Here is a 21,600-nt window from a genome sequence, read left to right as displayed (position 1 = left end):
AGGGAGGAAGAGGGGGGAGAAAAAAGGCCGGGCAGCAATGGGAAGGGAATGGGCCTGTGCTGCGTGGGCCGCTCTTGGATGCCGTGCATTCTGCGCATTACAACAAGGCAGTTGTTTGTAGCACTGGATCCGTGCAACAGGGAGATAAGGTTCTGCCTTTGTATCAGAAGCAGCTGCAAAGGGGCAAAAAGGTCTTAGAACAAGAAATGAGTTCATTTGAATTTTCTTCTCTCTCTTTTCCTTCTTCAAGCCACGGCACCCCCTGCTCTCATACCCTGCACGTGCCAGTTCGCAGTACCTTCAGGAATTTGTTGCTACCAGACTGCAGCCCATGGCTTTGGCAAGAAGACAATAACAGGGTAAAAAATTCTCTGTAAGAGGGCACAAGCCATCCGTCCTGTGTCCAGCGTGGGGAGATGGAGAAGATACCTGAACGCTTGCGGTTAGGTTGTGTCATGATTCACAGGCAGGAGGGATTCAAATGGCCCTGGACAGGCAGCCTTGGGCATGGCACAGCTGCTGAGTGCTTGGCTCTGCAACCTTAATGATGTTCTTTTAATGTAGCTTTTAAAAGTGCAGGATATAATATACAGCTCATGTCCTGTCTGCCTAGTAGAGCTCTAAAAAATGATTCAGGTATATGCTCTGGCATATGAAACCATTTCACCCCAGTGCACAGACACTCTGCCCCCTTCAAACACAGCTGAAATATGCTTTAAGGTTTAGGTCTGTGCTTCAAAAAATTAGCACCTGTTTGGTAAAGCGATAACGTTTCCTGCCTTCAAAACTCCACGCTGGTATTTTTGTAGTCTTTGTTTCTCAGGAGTTTGGCAGTTCCCTTGCAGGCAGTTTCTCTGGGGCTCGATGCCAGCCATGCAGGCTGGAAACTTGTTTGTAAATCCGGGACAGGCTGCATTGCTCTGTGCTGTTCCTGCCTTTGTGTCGAGGTGGAGCTGGGGGCAGATGAAATTCAGCACTCAGGAGAAAGGAGAAGGAAGCCATGCAGTGGGGAAGGAGATGAAATAGCCCTCAGAGCCCAGACGGGGTATCCAGCACTACCCAGGAGATAAAGTCCTGGAGCTAGCGATGCTGCAGCCCTCCTGGCAATCTCCTGTCTCCCCAGGGCTGATTTAGAGAGGTCACCTGTCACTTGGGTAAAGGTCGCCCAGGGTCCGTGCTGTGGACAGTCTCCATGTTCCCGGGATGTCACATAATCATTTAATTTTACATCGCCTCGGTCCTGCCAGGGGAGGGAGGAGGAGAGGGAAGACTGCGAGGTCAGCAGCATCTTTATGGATGGTGGAGTGAATGTGAGGTGAAAGGGATCGTTGCTTTTGCCTCCCCAATAAACCCCTTTTCTCTGCCTGAACGGAAGCAGCGAGGAGCTGTTCAGCTAATTTATATTAATTCAACTCCATTAATGATGAGATATCATCTCTTCCCTCAGCAGGAGAACCATCAAAAGGATTTAATACTGAGCTGCTCTTTTGACAACCCCACATTACAGCCTGCAGCCGTGCCACGGCTGGGCTGAGCTTTTCCCAGGCTCTCAGCCTTTTGGCTACGAGAGGCGATCTCTCCCTAATAGCGTTATTTCTGAGTGACTCCTTGCACAAGCCTCAGCAACGCTCAGGCAGAGAGGACCAGGAAAGCTCTCCATGGGAAAGAAGAGACACCCCATACCCTACATCTTGCAAGAGTGGTGATGAGCAGGGGGTGTTTTACGTGCCAGGAAACCACAAGCAGTGCGAGTTGTTGTTCACTCTCCAAGGTGGTTGTGGGGCAGGATTGGCATTTTGGAGGGGAAAATGGATGAGGCTGGTGGCTGAGAGGGGTCTCCTGACCCCTGCCTGCAGCAATGCAGCAGTGCCAAGGTGTGCACATTGCCCATCCCATGGGTACGCAGGTCATCATCAAGTGTCCCCCTCCATCAGCAAATGTCCCTCCATCAACCCACCGCTTGGTTTTCTTGCTTGCCCCTTCCTGCAGGACAGGCACGCTGGCACTAGGCTGTGTAACTCCGTGATGTGTTAAGGGGCATTAAACCTCCTGCTGGGTCAGGGTCACTGGTGTCCCACAGCAGTGAACAACATTTTGCTCTGTCCTCACTGCAGAGGGGGAAACTGAGGCAGGGCTGGGGACAGTACCCAGACACCTCCACAGCGTGCTGCTTGGAGCAGACACTGAGCTAAAGCAAGGAGGAGCTGTCATTTTACCCCATGGAGGGGACAAATGTAGCCCCAGGGATGACTGTGGCAGGTTGTGGTGACTGGGGTGGCTTTTCGGTGGCCACAAGACCCCACATCCAGCAGGGCTGCTGGAGGGCTCTCTTGTCTCCCCATCCATGTCATGGCAGTAGGAGACAGAACTTGGTACTAGTCATGTAATTTAATTTCTCTCTTTGCTTCTGGCTGATAGTATTAGACTCCCGGCCTCTGAAACACACATACAAATCTTTTTTTTTTCTCTCTCTTTTTTTTTTTTATATATTAACATATTTCCTTTTGAAACTGTGTGAGGCTTTTCTTAAAACTAATGGATTTTTTTTCTCTCCTTGTCTGGGCCAAATGTATTCAAATCTTAACTCAGTTAAGTCAGAAGATTCCTATCGTCTCAGCAGGGAATCCCACCCTTTTTTCCACAAATCAGCATCCTTTTTATTTGACTTTCTGATCTCCAAAGGAAAAGGGATGCATTTTTTAGAGGTTTTTCTTTTTTTTCTCTCTCTCTTTTTTTTTTTTTTTTTAGTTTAACTCTGACGTTGATGTTGCAATGCTCTTTGATAGCCAAGAACACAAGGACTGACTTCAGGAGCAGCTGAAACTTCATCAGGAACCAAAGTATAGAAAGAAGGGATGGGGAGTGGGGAATGATAGAAAGTGATACTGTTGAAACAGCCCTTTGAAATTTCCCAAATGATGTTTGATCTGTGAGTCCCTTAAAGCTGCTGCAATACCTTTAGTATCAAACTGATATGTTTTTCTGAGGTGTATGTGGGGGATGGAGGAGAAGTATTTTATTTTATTTTTTTTTGTTGTGACACTCCAAAGAAATAAGTTTAATTTTAGCATGCAAAGATTCCACCTGGATTTTTTTTAATACATGTTTATCAGGGATTCAGTAGGACCCTTTAATTACTTTTTTTTTTTTTTTTTTCTGGTCTGCTTGAATATTCCTTCATTTCAAAGAAACAGCAAAAGAGACACGAGGGACCAAAAGCTGAGGAACAGATTACTTCTGTAACACACACTAGTCCTCCTTTACCCACCCCCAAAACACCAAGCCACTGGAAATGAAAACATGAAATGCAAACTCTAAGAAGCAAAGGCAGGAAGGGCCCAGTTCTTCCCTGGGGGATCCCAGTGCAGCTGCAGTGACCTGCCTGCCCGATTTTATTTTCAGACCCATCCAGGTCAGCAGGCCACCTGCCTGCCCCATGAGCTTTAATCCAGGGCACGCATTTGGGAGCTGCTCTGGGAAATACCCCATGGCTTTGGTCACCCTGAGGCAAAGGCAGACTTTTTTTTGTTTTTTTTTTGGATGCGGTAGAAAGAGCTGCTGTCTGAAGTGAATTAAAAAGAAGGGCAGTCAGAGTCTGATAATTTTGGAAAGCAACAATTTGAACAGGTTGCCTCCTCTGCCTGCTGTTTGCATCTCTCATCCTGCTCCCTAGCCCTTGTAGGAGAACATCACATAGGGGATGCGCTCCTCTGGTGAGGAACACGCCTGTTTCTTCTGCAATTAATAGCATATGCAAATGAAATGTTTCCACGGAAAGTTTGCAGAAAGGGAATGCTGCCACTTACTATCGTCTCTGCTGAGCTAAAAGGTTTTGCACAGATAACATTTTTCATGCAGTGCTGGTGTGCTTTACATTTATTGAGCCCTGGCAAAATGTCTGTAAATCAGCCCTGTACAGATCCAGCCAGTCTGCAGGAACTAGCAAGGCACAAGGATTAAGCGGATAGTATGAAACCTCTCTGGCTGACAGCACGGAGAGAGGGAGGCTGGCGTGACTCTCCCTACAGCTTCCACTCCGTGCGATGTTTTTTCCCCCTCCATTTGGTTTCTTCAAACACATGGAGCTGCTGCTGTGAGCTGTTTAAGGACTGCTGTGCTCCGCCGCAGGCACACGCACCTTTTATTGCGAGACAGAGAATTTCCTTCCCACAGCATGTGCAAAGTCTTGCACACAGCACAGAGACCAGCATCGCCACAGCAGCCCTGCAAACCAGATCAGTTGCTTCTAAATGCACAAAAATAAAGCTCCCTGCCTGTGGGATGCTCGCACATTCAGAGCAGAGCCTGGGACCTGGGTTCGTCGCTGCGTGCCTGCAGCTCACAGCCCCAGGGCAATGCTGGAGCCCAGGCTGGACCCACTCGGTGCAGCTGCAGTCGGTGGGGAAGGTGCAGAGCCCACGGCTGCAGCGTACAGCTTCGTTTCCAGGAGCCGCCAGCCTGCCCTGTGCATTAGCGATGTGCTGGAGCCCGAGGAGGAGCAGGTGAAGCATCCCTCTGCCTGTCTGCTTAGACACTGAGAGCTGTCACCCTCCCACACCATCCCCACACGCTGCGAGCAGCAATTCCTGGCACTGAAAAAGAATCAAACTGATTATTTGGAACTGCCTGTCCACCTCCAGCAATGGGGTTTTGCACGCAGGTTGCTCTCTACTCGACTTTACCAGGAGGGAGTTTTAGCCAGAGCACTTACAATTAATATTAAAATGGAAACATGCATTTCTGCGTAAGTAGATCCTGACCTGCTTTTGGGGCAGAAGCTTTTCTCCTGCTCCTGTCTTGCACAAGTTCCCATTTCTAAGCCAGGTCTCTGCTAATTTCGACTCTTCTGGTGAGAACCGGACACTTCAGAAATTCTCCTTGTGAAAAACACGTGGAGAGTGGGTTAAGGGAGGTGGATGACCCTTCTAAGCAAGGTTATATGTGACAAGATGATTATTCAGACACTAATTCTAGCTGAGAATAGAAATGCATGGTATGCGCAGATGCTATAAAGCAGAATGGGAGCTGCTGGGATCTGCCTGAAGCCTCGGTGATATTCAGAAGATTTAATATCTTGAATCAGTAAGATGGAGGGCAACATTAAAACTGGGCACTTCCTAGAGAAGCGCCACAATTAGGAGCTGTTGCACAACCCCCTCATGGTGTCAGAACAGGGCACGTTTCTCAATCCGGAGCGGTTGTGAAAGGACTCGCAGACGTTTCTGGTAGTCCTAAGGCTGTCTAACGGGGCCAGTTCCGTGGGTGGGAAACGGCCTGGCTGGAGCTTTGGCCAGCCATCCTTTTGTTCCAGCGCCCAAAGGCAGTGCTGTGACCACAAGGCCAGCTACAGCTACTCGGGTGTTGCCCACGGTGGCCACTAGAATTGCCAAAAAAGCAGGCCAGGAGATGACAACCCCAGATTCATAGCCATTCATTTCTCCCCTTGCAGGGAACTCACCCCAAAGGCCCAGGTTATTCTTGCCTGCGAAACTTTGAGCAATAGTATCGCAGGGAGAGATTATGATGAAGAAATAAATAAAAAAGTCTAATTTATGAAGCAACCCTTTCAAAGCGTTAAACCATTCATGGCTTTATGACTACATATTAATCTGCTCTCATTTATTGCTTTGTAAGGCTATTTTGACAAAAGTTCATTATCAAGACTGCTAAATGCTTTTAAAGCATTGATTGGGGGAATTATTACATCACGGTGATAGACACAGTGTGTTAAGATGGATTGTAAGGCTCGGACCATCTGAAATTTCCCCCCTTTTAATTGGATCGATCCCCAGAATAAACGAAGTTTAATTGAATTTTGAGGAAAATTGAGCAGTTGTTTTCAAGTCTCTGTCAATACACATTATTTCAATTACATGATGATAAGCACGGAGAGAGTTTGCAAACAGCCTACACGGAGGCGGAGGCTGCACACCAGAGAGGCTCCCTGCTTTTACTTTCTTTTTTCCAGGACAAGCTACATTTCCCAAAAGCACGTCAGCAACGGCACGGGCTCTGCTCCTGCAATGCAGCCCGTGAAAATATTTCACAGAAAATTACCCCCTGGACTCCCATTTTCCCAGCTGTCCTCTTGTCCAGGCTGTGACTTCTGCCTCAGGTCTCCCATAGACTCCTCCAGAGCTGGACAGGTTTTCATGACAAACCCAAGGTTTTTGTTCAAATACCTGAAAATGGCTTGGAAACATTGGCTGAGATGCTCTGGGCTCAGAAATCTTCAATGAAAGGAAGTTAAGAAGCAATTGCCCCTTGCTGTCTATCCTGCTCCACTCCAAAGCATACCTTCACTGGAACTGCTGGTGAAGGTATGTCGAAGCCAAAGGGCTGCAAAACTGTGTTCCTTGTGAGGGCAGAAGCCATTATTTTGGACTGGGGCAGAAAGCTGAAGGTGATGATCTCCTGAGCAGGAGCTCGCCTGCCAGGCTTCACTGCCTACAGCCACACAGCTGCACCGAGGGGTGGCAAAGCTGAGGCCACAAATTGGGGCAGGCTCCCCATAGAGTAGGCCTTTTAAAAGCAACAAATGCCACTAGCTTGAGACCTTGTGCACATTTCTGGGCTCCTTGGAAATCTTTTCTCGGCTCAGAAATGTTCCCTCCTCCTTCGCATGCCCTGGGTCTGTGCCAAAAGCAAGGGAGACTCGACCAGAGGAAAAAGAATTCAGCATCACTAGGGAGCAAAGAGAGTCGATGCAGAGATGCCGAGCAAAGTGTTCCCCTGGTTCTCTGTGTGTTCCCTTGACCATCCCATTAGCAGACATTCTTTGCTGCAGCTTTTGCCTTCTCCTGGTCGGGAGGAACCTGGTCCTGGTTTGGTGTCGGCTGCTGTGTCCTGAGCTGCCCCTGGCAGGGCGGTGGTGATGTCTCCCTGCTCCGAGGCTCCCTGACCCACACAGCTGCAGTCATTGTCTTAGCTATTTTCTTTCATTCAATATCCACCCAAAAAATTAAGATCCTCAACTGTGGAAGACAATGCCACGTTAAACCTCCGCATAGTCCTAAAAGCCCCTTTTCCCCGACTTCATTTGCAGTCCTAGCTCATTGGAGTTTGTGTGGGTTACAGTGGCTCCCCCTGAAGAAATACAAGGTGCAGACTTTGTGCAGATGAAGCTGTTCGTCTTCTTTCTTCTCCTCTAATGTTACCATCCTGAATTCACTGGGGAGTCCCCGCCCAGAGCACGGACAGACCTTGGCAGTCCAAAACACCCCGGGACCTTTGCAACCTCTGGGATGTCCCAAAGCACGGGGCTGGCTGTGACAAGTATGAAATTTGCTGTTGGGGGTGGTTTTTAGCCCATCTCAGGCCTGATAATGCTGGCAGAGATGGATCCAAACCTCAGGAGCCAGGAAAAAGTGGCAGGAGGTGGCTCAAGCTGCCTCTCTGCTCCGGCGCCATGCAGCAGCATCCGCCAAAGCTCGGCGGTTCCTGGCTGCACTTTGCTTCCACAAGTCCCCGCAGTGCCCCATCTGGTCGCCTTCCCTCCCACCCGCCCCATCCCCTACAGCAGTGCAGGTGAGCCCCGGCTCTGCCGGCTGCAATTAGAGGGAGGCACGAGGCCAGGCGAGGCGGCCTCAGCGAGCCGAGGGTCAGGATGGGTCCCTCCAGGGCTCCCCGCGGCAGCCGGCAGCGAGGCATAAAGGGTATCAGCGTCGTTATAGATTCGTTAGTTATTCATTGTAACAGCCTTGATCCTAATGAATTCATTTGGTATTCATTGGCTGTCACACACAGTTCTGTAAGTCTTCAGCTCTAATTTCGGACAATTAAAATGAAGTGTTAGCAAGCAATGTTTCCCCTGCATTGCACAATCTATAATATTTTCTTTTCACGGGAGGGATGCAGACTAACCCGGCTCATGCTGCTGATGTTATCAGGGAGTGAGATCTTACAGCCTGATCCTGCAATGCTTAATGAATTAATACAGCAGATATAATTTTCATGGGTCAGTGTGTTATGCTGGCCTGCAGATCTGTCTAGATTAAGCCCAGGGAAAGACTAATTGAAAAATACATGTCTTGGTTTGCTTAAAAACAATAAGCAGATATCTACCAGGGAGAATGTACAAACAAGATGCAGAAAAGCGAGCCAGTGATTTGTCATATGCTTCATAGTTCAAGTTGTAAATTAGACGATCTTTCATAATCACAGGGCTGGGGGAGGGGGAGAACCCAATCAATTTGTCTGTAAAATCCTAAGTCCTTTTGAAAACACAATTGAAATATAATTCCTCTGTGTTTCCCAGTTAATTATCATTTACAATATTTCTGGCATCAAAGCTTTACTAGCATGGAGGGATCATTTCTTCATCACAATACCACTTTCAAGATTCATTTATCTTGTCTTTTAGACTAATTATCCCCAAATTCACCAATAGACTGTCACACTTACATGCTCCAATAAATGTAGTTTTAAATCAGCAGCTTACTTTGCTGCAGTGGTACAAGCTTTCCTGAATTGTGTCTAACTAGAGTCATTCATCTGTGATCACAACACTAAAGGGAGAACAACAACATTAAGGTTTGTATGAATGATCATGCTTATTTATATGCAAATACGTCTGACAAATCAATAATGTATGATTTAGCTGTTCACTGTGCATTAGTAGAAGTGCTGCCGGTCCCAGGTGGCGGTCTCAAAAGGATCCTCAGCTCTTCCCCCACTGTCCCAGCCCCGCTCCAGCCAGCATCGCCGGTCAAGTGGCTGCACGATCAGCTGCTTCCTCACCCGTGCAGGAGCAGCGGCCACCCCGCTGCCGTGGAGGTGCTGAAGTTTGGAGATGCTGATGCCAGCCTGCAGTGACTGCACTGCAATCCCTCCCGGAGAGGTGCTTTTCTTCCCAAGCCCCTCAAAACACCCACAAATGAAAGGGGCAGGACCATGAGTGGGTGTGCAGCCCCAGATGCACGCGGTGGCACCGTGTTGTCGTGTCCTATGCTGCTCACACCCTGCCTGAGTGCACCATGGTGCTTCTGCACCTGCATCTGCCTCGGGACTGGCACTATCCGAGGCTCCTGTGAACTTACAAGAAAGTTGTCAGGATCTAAGAGATAACTGCAATAACTAAATATTAGATATCTCTATCTTGCATTTGAGCAAACATGGATGCTGGGCTAGATGTTAAGGTGATGTAAATGCCTGTATTTCTCTGGAGAATTTGCTTACGGCAGTGGTGAATTGGGCTTTCAGCTAAGGCCAGAAGCAGAAGGGGCAAGAAAAAAACCACCTGCCCTCATCTACTGCTACTTTTCTTGCTGTACCATGCAGGCTGAGCAGCAATAGTGTTCTTCTGACCAGGGCGGAGTGGATGGGAGATGCCTCTATCATGTTTGTTCACCCAGTGAGAAATATCTGGGTGCTGTGGAGCGAGGTAAGAAATTCTCTGCCTCCTTCAGGACCACCCCAAGCCTCCTCCAGCACTGGACGAGGGAGGTGGAGGAGGCAGAGGGGGTTCCTGTGCAAAGGGAATGAGCCCAGCACCGTGGTCTAGCAGTTGTCTGGTGGACTGGCTCATAACCACCTTCCTGGGCAGTCTCTGTCACACCCTGGTGTCACCCATCGTGCATCCTCCTTCCCCCCCCGCTCTGGGTGAGGACACCCACAGCTGGTGCAGGAGAACACAGGCTGTCTGTCCTGGCGCTCCTACTTGCCGTGACAGGTGACAAGAAGAGCAACTTGAGCGAATGCTGTGTCCTACGCTCCGTTCCAGGAATAAATTGCTTGGTTATTGCCAGCTTTGGAAGAACTGCTCAGAAAGCTGTGAAAGCAAGCAAGAAATCCCAATGTACACAATGCTGGGGGGACGAGGGGAGGAGTAAGTTTAATGGCCTGCATGAATTGTCGAGCAAACCCTCTGCAGACTTCAGCATCTTCAGTGGCACATTCTCATTCTGACACAGAAGCGACATTTATAGGTCGTAACTCTGAGGAGCAGTTGGTCTCTCTGGCACTATTACACTTAAATGTGAAGGGCTTCATCTGCTGACTATCACAGTGGAAAAGGCAAGTTGAGCAGTTAAAGTAACAGTTCAGGAAGATCCCCCAGGGACGGAGTGAGCAAAAGAGAATAATCAGGCATTTCCACAACTTGCCCCTGTAGTGTATTAGATTCTGGCGACTAAGCTGCTTTTAGCTTTCCCAGTTTATTTTTAATCACGTCTATAGAATATACTGCTCGTATTCCCATTGCATTTATAATTATAATTGGCTATCTAACTAAATAGCCTGCAGATCTGTGTGCAGGAAAACACGCTGTGCAGATGTGTGGGTGTGTGTGCACGCACACCCAGACCTGCACATCCGCACACCCCTGCCCTCACACATAAGCTCTTAAAAAAAGCAGTCGGAGATTGAATTAGCTTAGAAATGGAGCATCTGCACAACCAATAATTTCATTACTGGGGAAAGCAGGAAACTGTGTTTCTCAATGAAGCTCAGATTATGAATCCGGTCATTTGCATTGGAATTTTAATAGGTTTGTACAAAAAGGGACTGGCACATATCAGTTCTTCTTTGCACGTGGCTTAATGCGAGGGGGAAGCTGCATGTTCTCCTGCAGGTGCTGGGCAGGGCAGGAGGTTGTGGTGGGCTGCCGACAGGAGCATCCCCACCAGTCCTGCCAAAAAGCAGGTGGAAAATCAGTACCTACGCTCTGCTGCACTGTTCTCTCCATGGAGTGGCTAATTCAGAGCCTGAGGAAGGAGCAGATCGTTGGTTTAAACAATTTAATATCAATGCCATGTCTGGTAGCTGGAAACCATTGCTATGTGGGGACAATGGTGAGAGCCAACACTTGGAGCAGTCCCCTGAGCACAGCCGTGCTGGGCTGAGCTCTCAGGTGCTTTCACTAGTGAGGAAGGATGATTTTATGAGTGGCTCATGCCCTAATGCTTGCCTCACTCCAGAAATAGGACCCATACCCTGAGCACCCAGTCCTACAGGGGTGTTGATGTGCAAGTCCCATTTTTCTTGCTTTTATGCATCATTTTCCCATTCTGTCAACCTGAACTGGTGCACGCAGGAGGAATCACCAGCTGTTGCAATAATTCTGTGCTTTGGTCAATGCTTTTTCTGTAGGCTCCTGCAGACCTAGCAGGCTGCTGCAGCTTTGCAGGTGGCCTCCTGACAGCAGAAATCCTCCCCGGCTCCCTCTGGCATGGTGTGGAGCAAGACTACATCTCCCAGCAGCCCCAGGAGAGAACAGGATGGGATTTTGAGGGCGGGCTTGTTTCTCTTCCCTAACGAATGGCCCTTGGCAATTCACTCTCTGATTGGCAGATTATTCCTTTTGTTTCTCATTAGCTCTGAAGAAGTTCACAAGAAGGGGAGGCGGCGTGTATTTCACCAGTTCTGCAAGAGTTTTTGTCGAGGAGACACATGCACATGCAGAAATCAGCACTGCAACTCACATCCCAGCCTGCCAGGGCTTTTCCTACAGGGTGCGGACTAATATGAAATATTAAAAGTGCCATGTCCTTTCTTTCACATATTTCTTCATATTCAGCCTGGCCACTCAATTGATATGTAAATAAAGTGTACCACCACTCTATAAAATGCAGATACCCTGCATTATTTAAGCTGCAAAGGCGATGCATCATCCGTTATGTGGCTCATTGGGGGAGCCCTGCTGTGTATTTGGCAATAAAGCCTCAGAGCGCCTCATCAGAAACAGCAGTTGGTCCAGGGGAAGTTCATTTATGCATGAAATATTCACAGAGCAACAATGCAAACCTTAAACATCAGTAATTGTTAGATTTCTATTGCCTCTAACTAGTGTCTCTAAATTATTGCAAAAGACCAGCCAATTTGCAAATTACATATATTTGTCATGCTCTTGTACCTTTAGTGAACAGACCATAATGGTGATAGCATTTTTAATGTACACAGTCACTGAGCCTCCTCTGGTGAGCTAGCCAAAGACTAGCTCTTTAATGGGAAGAGCTGGCCAGGTTTCTGAAGAAAGTCCTCGCTATATTAATTGACTCATTGCCTGTGAATTTTTTTTTTAATTATTTTTTATTTTTTCCAAATGGTTATCTCCAGCTTTTAGTTTAAGAAAAATCTTCATCTAAGATGTCCTCCTCTGTGTGCTTTGGAGAAATTACATCTGATCATGCATGATAGCAGCAGCAAGCAGGCCATGACAGCAACAAGCCCATTACAGGCTTTTGTGTGGGCTCTGCAATTCACTTCTGGCTGCTGGGCAATGAGCTTGCCCACGGCCCAAGTGGCTTAGCAATTTTGGAAGAGAAAGGCCTCTGGAAAGAGCAGCTTGAGCTTCCATGCTGACAACAACAAGGCCAAAAGGCCTGGTGTAGCCCCCTTGAATGGGCAGAGGTGTGCCAGGGATGGCTGATACCTGGGGAGCCGTCGCTGGGTCTGTTTGTAGCCCCTGGTGTGCTCTGAAACAGGAACGGTGACAAACAGATCTGCTTGATGCTGATCCAGGAGTCTGTGAAATGCTCTCTATTTCCAGCTGGGGATTTTTCAGCTCCCTTTAGCCGTGTTGAGCCCATCCTGGCCATCATGTGCCTGCTGTAACGCCTGCCTCCGTGTCTCTGCCCCTTCGAGAAGAGCAGCCAGAGTGCGGCAGGCCCAGAGGGACATGCTCTGCTGGGAGCCAAGGGCTGCTGCAGCAAGGGAGGAATTCATTTAATGCCTTCAGTTTCATTAACAGCCCTCCCTGCAAGACCCCAAATAACAACTGGGAGATCAAGGGTCAATTAGCACTCCCAGCCTCTGAGCTATCAGCAGATTAATTCCCGAGTTGCTTGATGGTCAGGTATTCCCTGTGAAAGGTGCAGGAAGAAAGGGCTCTGTCTCTGTCTTTCCACTTCCTGGTTAATAGTTAACAGAAATCTTTTTATGTGCTCTTCCATTTAATACAGTAATAAAATATAGCATCACCTTTGACAAATCTCTTCCTCTTCACAAAGGGGGCAAATTTCCTCAATAGAGAGTGTGTTGCTTTACCTTTCACGCTGTGTGTCTCTTTGGGACGGGAAGCTCCTCCATCAGGCTGATAAAACACAACCGCCTTTCCCCAGGCATATTGGTCCCTAGGGAGGAGCCATTAGCTTTGCAGAAGGTGGGGGCCAAGAACATCATTTGTGGCTGTGAGAAGTGGACAACGCAGGCTTTCCGCGTGCCTGGCTATACCCGAAGAGGTTAGTGGCTCTGGTGGAAGATAAAGGATCACACAGCAATCTCCACGTGGGGTTTGATCCCTTCTACATGCAGGGAGCTGCTTGCTGATAACCATTGCACATGGTTCGGAGGGTTTTTTGCACCTCTAAATAGCCCACAACCATCCCAGCCATCTGAACGTTGGCCTTGTGTACACGAGGGGGCAAAGAGGAGTGTGGTGGGTGTATGGGATCTCCCAGGCCACTGCTAGTTCTGCCCCCCTGGCTCTGTCTCTTGCTCGAGCCCTCAGCACCATCCCAAGAAGAGCACAGCTTGAGGTATCTGCCGTGAGCTGGGCTGGTGTCTCTTGACTTCATCTACTTCACAAGTGAGACCTGCACCTCGTAACTGGGTCCTAAACAGCCTCATGCCTCCCCTCCAGGGCCTGGGCTGAGGGACATACAGATAAATAAAGATAGATACTCCAGAAATTTTGCAGTGCATGGATATTACAGGAAAAGAGGCAGGAGCGTGACTGGCTTCATCTTGGTTCCGTTTGTAGGGAGGAATTATGTCCTCATCAATCTGAGGAAGGAGGCAGCTCACAAGTAGAACCTCAGCAGCGAAGTGGCACCTTTTGGCCACCTAGCAGGAGATGACAATAAAAGCTAATTAAAAAAAAAAAAAAAAAAAAAAGCACTGGAGTTTTTAGTCACTTAATGAAATGAATTTCTTGTATAAGTTCTGAAGCTGAACTCTCTCAAAGGCGATCACTCCTGACTCCAGGTTTCTCTCTGACTTGTTTTATGATGTTTGCTGAAAGTTCAGAAAATTAAATCTTTTGGAGTTTCAGAAATGCACATGATGGATGTGTTTTGGGATTCAAATCAAGGGAGGGAGAATGCTTCTTTAAATTATTAGTTTGGCTTCTCTCCACCATGCTGCCGCTCTGTTAATTAAACAGCGGACATATGTTAAGGCTGTTTTACAAGCATCTGGAAAGAAAAATTAACATTTTTTATCACTGTCACTGTAATTTCTTAACTGTATGTATATGTGGACAATATGAAAATTAGTTTCATCTAAAAGTTAGAGTGGTTTGCTTTGATTAGAAGATAGACAGGATGATGAAAGGGAAGTCTGTGGCTGAAGAAGAGTCTGGCCTGGAGAGCAGGAGGCAAGACGTGATGCCCAGTGAGGCTGGTCAAGCAGAGCGGAAATCTAATAGTGGGTATTTTTATTAAAACAACCAGGGTGCACATTTCTGGAGGTAATTTGCAAGTAAAGCCAGCAGCACTCTGTGGAGCAGATTTGGGTTGATCATCTTGGACTTCGTGCTGTCCCCCGGGCTGGTTGGCTTCTCTCGTTGCTGCAGGTCAGGACTCTCAGCACATGGGGTCTTGAATATTGAATCTGGCACTTAAACACAATTGTTTGGGCCCTACCGTTCCCTCTCGCAATGCTTCTTGCACCAAGTCTCCCATGCTGGAAGAGTTTCCTGCTGGAAAATGGGGAACCTCATCATAGCTAACCCTCCCAGGGCTTAGCTGTGAAAAATAGTTTGGCTGTGCTTGCACGGGAACCGTGCATGGCCTCTTTCAACCACGCACTGTTCGCTTTCAACCTGGACATGGAGGCCAAGAGGAAAAAAGGAGAGTGTCAAAATTAGTGTCTGAAACTAATAGCTGTTTCCGTAAATTGAATGCAGCAGAAAGCCCTGCTCCGGCCAGGGTGGGTGAGCCTTCTCAGGTTGCACAATGCGCCGCGCTGTGTAAATTAAACAATATGTTCCTAAATTGACAGATTGGACGGGCTCCATTTCCAGGATTCCCAGTCCATGCTCGCTAATTATGGCAATATGTTGTTTATCAGTGAAGAATTGTCCAAATCCAAATTTCCCTGAGTAATGAGGTGCACTTAGCTCCAGCTGGACTGAATAGACCGTAAGCAGAACATGGCAGGGATTGCTGCCTTTTCCCAGAGCTGGGAAAGTCACGGACTTTGGGCCAGATCAGGCCCAATTTATTCACATAAACAGGCTGTGTGAAATTAATGGGGCTATACCTAAGAATAAGGGTCTGGTCCAACAGCTTTTAAAACCAAGGGTGCTTTCACAGGCTTCAGAGCCCCTTAGATTAAGCAGGGGGTGAGCAGGATTTGCTCATGTGCTTGCAAGAAAAATGAGCAGTGAGATATCTGCATGGAAAATGGAGAGAACATAAGACTATTTAGGGTTTCCAGGACCTGAATGGTTTATTTTAACTTTTTTTTTTTTTTTTTTTTTTTTTTTTGTCTTTACTGTTTGCAAACCTAAAAGTTTCTAGAAACTTTGATTTTCAGCCAGAGAATATTCACAGGCAGAAACTATCAAACAGGCAGACTGGGACCAAACTGATGTTCATTTTTCCATGCTGCCTCCAGTCTTGTTCCCCTTGAAATCCAAATGAAATCATTAACACTTCAGTGAAGGAGCCCCTGTAAGAGGGGCAGAAGCAGTTCCTTGACCTGTGTGTGACCAGCCACTGTGACCAGCAGTGTGCTTAATCCAAAACTACCATTTTTGTGTTTCTCTATTAGTTTTCTTACAGCAGTAAGGATGATCTATTCACATATCCTACTAACAGGTCAGCTGGAATTTTTGCCCTAAACCCGGTGCTTGTAACAGCTCTGAACAGCTCAGTCAGGTTAGCTGACTGGTTAACATGTGTATCCTGGTCCTGTGTGCATGTTGTTAAAATAATGAATGCAGGAGACTGGACTGTCAAACGAATTAATCTTGGGCTCCTGATGATATCACAAACCACTAGGGCTTCACTCTCACAGGTTGCAATTTCATCAGCCCCCTCGCCTATTGATTTATACCTACAGAATCCATCCTTCTCCCTATCCATTATCCTAAATGCAATGCTAACGTACCAGAGAAAATCTATTTGAGTTCATTTGAATTTTTTTTTTTTTTTAGCTCCTGAATTAATGTTTTCTAAAAGGCTATCTTAATCAGGCACTTTTTTATTAAGAGAAATATTACAAGAATAAAACACCAACCCCCGAGGTTCAGTCAGTTATGGCAAGATAGCATATTTGGCTCTTGCTATCCCAGTGTGCATTTTTTCCCCCCTGTGAAATTAGCAATGTGAATTAGATCCAAGAATTTTAACCCTATTTGACCAGGGAGAGTTAACTGATGAACAGAGTTAATTTATTTGATGAATCAGTGTCAGGGGGATTGGTGAGTTTTTTTCTTTCCTTCTAATAATATAAAATTGCAAAACTGTGTGTTATGTTATTAGTTTGAATTATGCTGTTACAGTGACTAGTGAGATTTGCCTTTTTTTTGTTTTGCTTTTATTGACAATGTGTTTCTGAAAATGAGTCTTTGCATTCCTGCATGAGTTAAAACATTACTGTTTGCAGGTCGTGTGTGGCATCGTTGTCAAAGTGAGTGGGCAAAAATCGGCTCAAGACTGCTATGAGTTTGCTTTTTTTTTTTTGCTCCATATAAAGTATTTGATCCTGCCTGGTTTGCAAGACTGTTGCTTCCATTTAAATCACATTTTGAAATTTCTCATGCATAGAAATTTTACCAATCTCTTTTTCTGTCTTTTTGTAATGAAAACTAAGGTTGCTAGACAGTCATTTGTTTCCAGAAATTGGGGCTTCAAGGAAAACACTATATCCATCTCACACGGTCTGCAATATTGTCATGGGAGCTAACAACACTGATTCCTCTGAAATGTTTGTAATATATACAACAAGCCAAAAACTACAAATCTAAAGCTTCACATTCATCTTTTCCCAAATGGCAAAGGCAAATACTGAATGCAGTCATTCCCCTTTTTAATTAAAAAAAAAAAAAAAAGCAATTGATTTTATCATAACCATCTTTCTTAGAATAAGGCTTCCCAGCATCACAGTATGTATCGCTCTATACCAATACAGTATATCTGTATGTGTGATATGTATGCATACATATGGGTGTACTAGCATACACCGACATGTTTGCAGGGGTTTGTTTCCAGCAGTGTGTGGGGAATCACAGTACTCACAAAGCGAGCAGGGGAGTAGCAAGGAGAGGGAAAAGTGAAGCAACCTGGACCTCAAACACCAACCCTATAGCTTGGTGAATGCAACTAACTCGAATCATGTGGCTAGCAAAATCAATACTGATGTTGCCAAGCCTAGCTGAACGCTCAGGTCCTTCAGAGGACTCAGTTTAGAAGATTTTCTCTGGATCATGAGGGAAATCTGATGGAAAAGTTGTAAGTTAAGCTGTGCTTGTCCAAATTCTGCACTCACCATGCAAGCATCCTCCTCCTCAGGTTTATGAGAAATAATACAAGCATACTGCAGGGATTTTCAGGACAGGTTGCTCAAGTCCCTCTGCCTACAGGGAAGGAATCAGATCCATACAGATTCTGTGCTCTGTTGATTTTTCTGTCTGTGCTTGCAGGAGCCATGGGCCTTCCCAGCTGTGAGCCACTGGTGGCTAAGTAACAGACTCTTTGGAAAAGAAATAGCAGGGATGTGTTCCTGTATCCATAGCTGGTCTTAATTCTCTGGGGGCCTCAGTACGGGAATCCTAGAATCACGGGAAATGGAAAACCAGCAAGGATTAAATGCATTTGACTTTTTTTTTTTTTTTTTAAGGTTGTGAGGCAGGAAGGATTGTCCCTGCTCAGGCTAAAACTGCATGTGGAGACAAACTGAACCCCCAAACTGATCATTTCCAGGTTCCAGTTTGGCTCCAGGTTTTGCCATACGCATTTGTTGGTATAGAGTCCAGGAGACTGCTAGATGAGAAGTGGAAAGGAGAAAGAATTTGAACAGGACTAAAAACAAAAACAACAAACCAGCTGCAGCGACTAGTTGGTGAATTTGTGTACACTTCCCGAACAATTTAAATGAAATTTTGTAATGATTTTTTTTTTTTTAAACAGATTTCCATTTTCCTTTCATTTCTTTGTAAAGCACAGCCTTCATTTCTAGCTGCAGTTTGCTGCAAAAATTTCTACTTGTAGGAGTTCATGTTGCTGGACACCCGTTCAGAAAAGTCTATTCTACTGTTGTTGGGGATAACGTAACACCTACATTACTTGTTTTGGTCAGAGCTCGTGGAGGGGATAAGTCCAGCTTGAGCTAATGTGTAACACGTCTTTCACTTCCAATGTTCAGTCCCCGCTGCAGACATAGGCTGGGAAAAGTATCAGGCATGCTTGTAAGGTTTGCAAAATACTTTCTCCCTGCATAGGAGTCCTTCACTGTCACAGTCTTTGCCTTTGTGGGTTAATAAAACCATATATCACACTTCCCGATGACAGATGTCTAAATGTCCGAATAATACCCAGCACAGAGAGCTATGCGTTTTGACAGCCAGAATCGGGTTTCAGAAGAGATTGAGACGACTCCAGAAGTGAATGGAATGCACAGATGTTAGCAGGCCTGTCCTTCTGATTAAGTTTGCTGCAATGCAGAAGGTATAAATATGTTCGAATGCTCGGAAGGCCATGGGAAATGAGAGACTGCATTTTAGCACCCAGCACTTTTGAGTCCCAGGGTAATCCTGATTTTAAGTACACCTTTTATAGACCAATCTGGCTGAATTGTTCTACAAGTTAAATGAAGCAAAGACTTTGTAGAAGTATTCTGGCAAACAATATAATGTATCACTTAAAGAGCTATAACCAAGCAAGTGGAAAATGCAGCTCTTGTCGCAATTTAAAGTAGAGTAACCATAGTTCATATTTAGCATTTTATTGTGGAAAATGAAAATAAATATCAGTAAGCAAATAGGCACTGTACCCAAGTGCACTCTGCTCCCCAGAGATCTACATATGTAGTTGGGTAACTGTCGTCAGGCGGCTGATAACTCCCAGAATCGTGTCTGTGGATGTCTTCTGGGACAGAAGAGGCTCTTATTCCTTCATTCTGGTGCTCCTGGTTTGGGGACAAAGCTACTACATTGCTGTGGAGTCTCGTCAGGCCGGGAGGTAAAGCTGAGGCTCGGCAGCCACCAGATCTGAGAGGCCCAGGGGCATGATTCAGGCTCTCAACCCGCTGCATGGCTGTGAGGCTGCCCAGGTCTCGCTGGCGGTTGCAGACCTGCGAGTTTCCCACCTTTCACATTCCGGTGACTTCGCCACACAAAGCTTCCCACTGGGCTTTCTGCAAGGAGGAGCGGCCTGCGAGAAGTTTGCCGTTCTGAAGTTTGACCATCCGTGGTACAACTTGTGCATCAGCGGCCCGGCGGCCTCTTGGAGCAGATGCCCACAAAACCCATGGAGGTTGCTGTCCTGCACCGCTGTCTTGCCATAATCCCACAACAGAATAAAATCAGACCTGAGAAAAGTTCATTTCCTAGCAAAGAAACCCCAGCAGAGGAGGGGCAATAAATCAGCGATAAGGGAACCTCTCTTCAGTCCTTGGAGCTTATCTATCCAGTTCGGAGCTGCACCAGCACATCCTAATCAGTCACTTCCTGGAATCTCCTAAAAATTCCCGGGGGGCTACAGCTGCTCAGTGTCTCTCAGCCCCCAGAAAGCTGACACTGCAGAGACACAGCGTGCAGAGACACGGCGTGCAGAGACACAGCATGCCGAGACGCACCGCGGGCCTGCACCTGGCCGTGATGCTGCACGGGCCCAGCCAGCGCTTCAGAAAGTGGTGCTGCTGAGTGACTGCGAGCAGGGGAAGCATCCCGTCGATTATCCGTGGATCTATAGCTGCTGCCATTGTTTTATTCCAAATGATATCAGTAAGGCTGCGCATTTATGGGACTGGAAATGTCTTCTGAGGGACTTCTCCGGATGTTGGAAGTACTCACAGGCCCTGATGTCGCAAGGGGTTTCTGCCTGGCTGGTACATCTGAAATTCCTAATTCAGTCAGGACTGAAAAATACTTTAGTCTTGGATGAAGCTGCAGAGGAGATATTTACACCTGGATTTCTGTAGCCTGATCTCAGCAGAAAAAAGGAGTAAATTTGGATTTTCCTAAATGAGCTCAGGAAGAACTCCTCACAACTACTCTGTTCAATTTAAACTTATTCTCTTGAGCACTCACTTTTGCTTTGTTTGCTTTAAAAATCTCATTTCACAATAGCCGACATCCCTTCTTTCTTTGAGTCCAGAGGGAGGGATGTTACCCCAAGCTCTGCTTTTCCTCCAGATCTGCCAGCCTGCATCAACAGGCACAGGGCAGAGCCCAGCACTGTGTTGCACTCACAAACCACACAGAACACAGGGCAAGAGACCTCGGTGTACGTGTGCATGCAAGCACGAGGGGCTGCTAGGCTCACCTTAGCACCGTGCAAAACCTGGTCTTTGCCTCTGAGTGAACAGAAGCATGGTCTCCAGCACTGGGAGGGTTAACAGCTCTAAATCTGGAGTACTCATCTGCAATCTCAATTTGCTCGGAGTCCAGCAGCTGCATTAGTTGAGATAATTCTGTCAGCGAGTGCTGTTTGTACCCAGAACATGCCTGCTAAATTTGTTAAAGAATACCCCAGACTAACGCATCATTACACTCACAAAGTCATCTATCTTTTACTTCAGATTAATTCTTTTTTTTCCCTCTCTCTTCACCTCCTCCATAAATCCTGGTGCACTTAATTAATTTCAGTTCCAGTGTAAGGTCCATAATACAGAATTGTTCAAGCAAACACAAAATTAATTATTCTATTTACGGCCTTCTCATTGAAAGGAGCATTTCATCTTTCATAATTACATTTTGGAACGCCCAATTATGAATTCAGACTTCTGCTGCTTTGCATACCGTGATTGTGCGCAAGTGTCTCCATGCCAATGAGAACCGAGATTTGGGTCTTACATTTCCTTCCAATTAGACTGAATTCGAGTACGGTTCCAGTCTGAAAAACCTTTTCAAGAGGTGACAGAGGGAGAGGGCGGGAGGCGGGGGGTGCCTAAAGAATGAGGTTGGAAAAATGCGCATGTGAATGTGCGTTAACATTTCTTCTCTGGCGAGAGAGATGTCTTTATAACACAGAACGGGGCTTGCTGTAGCTGGTTCAGTAACCCCACCAGCTGCTACGGGCTTGATTCTACAAGCAAAGGACTTATCTAGCTCTTTTTGAGATAATGGAAAATTTCCTGGTTCTATACCTTTAAAAAGAGCTTTTGAACTCGTGCACAAGTTGATATATATCCCCTTGATTTGTGTTAATTATGTCAATTTTTAATGCCTTGGATCACACCGGCTGTTTTCCTCAGAGCTGATTTGTAAGCGAACCGTGAAACCGTGAAGGTTTTCTGCTCGGAAACCTGGGGCAGATTTGGGTTTTCATGCATTTTTGGAGAAATGCAGCTCATACCCACAGGCTGCAGGGGATGCTTGGTCCAGCCCGGGACTGAGATGCTGGGGAAGCAGGAGGGACAGGGGATGCTCTCTCCAGGGAGAAGGTTTTTCTCCTGTCGGGGCAGCAGAGCTTGACTCAGATTTGGAGACCGGGG

This window comes from Anser cygnoides, chromosome 16 (assembly GCF_040182565.1).
Source record: "Anser cygnoides isolate HZ-2024a breed goose chromosome 16, Taihu_goose_T2T_genome, whole genome shotgun sequence".
Classification (NCBI taxonomy): domain Eukaryota; kingdom Metazoa; phylum Chordata; class Aves; order Anseriformes; family Anatidae; genus Anser; species Anser cygnoides.
Note: the sequence above shows the minus strand (reverse complement) of the source record.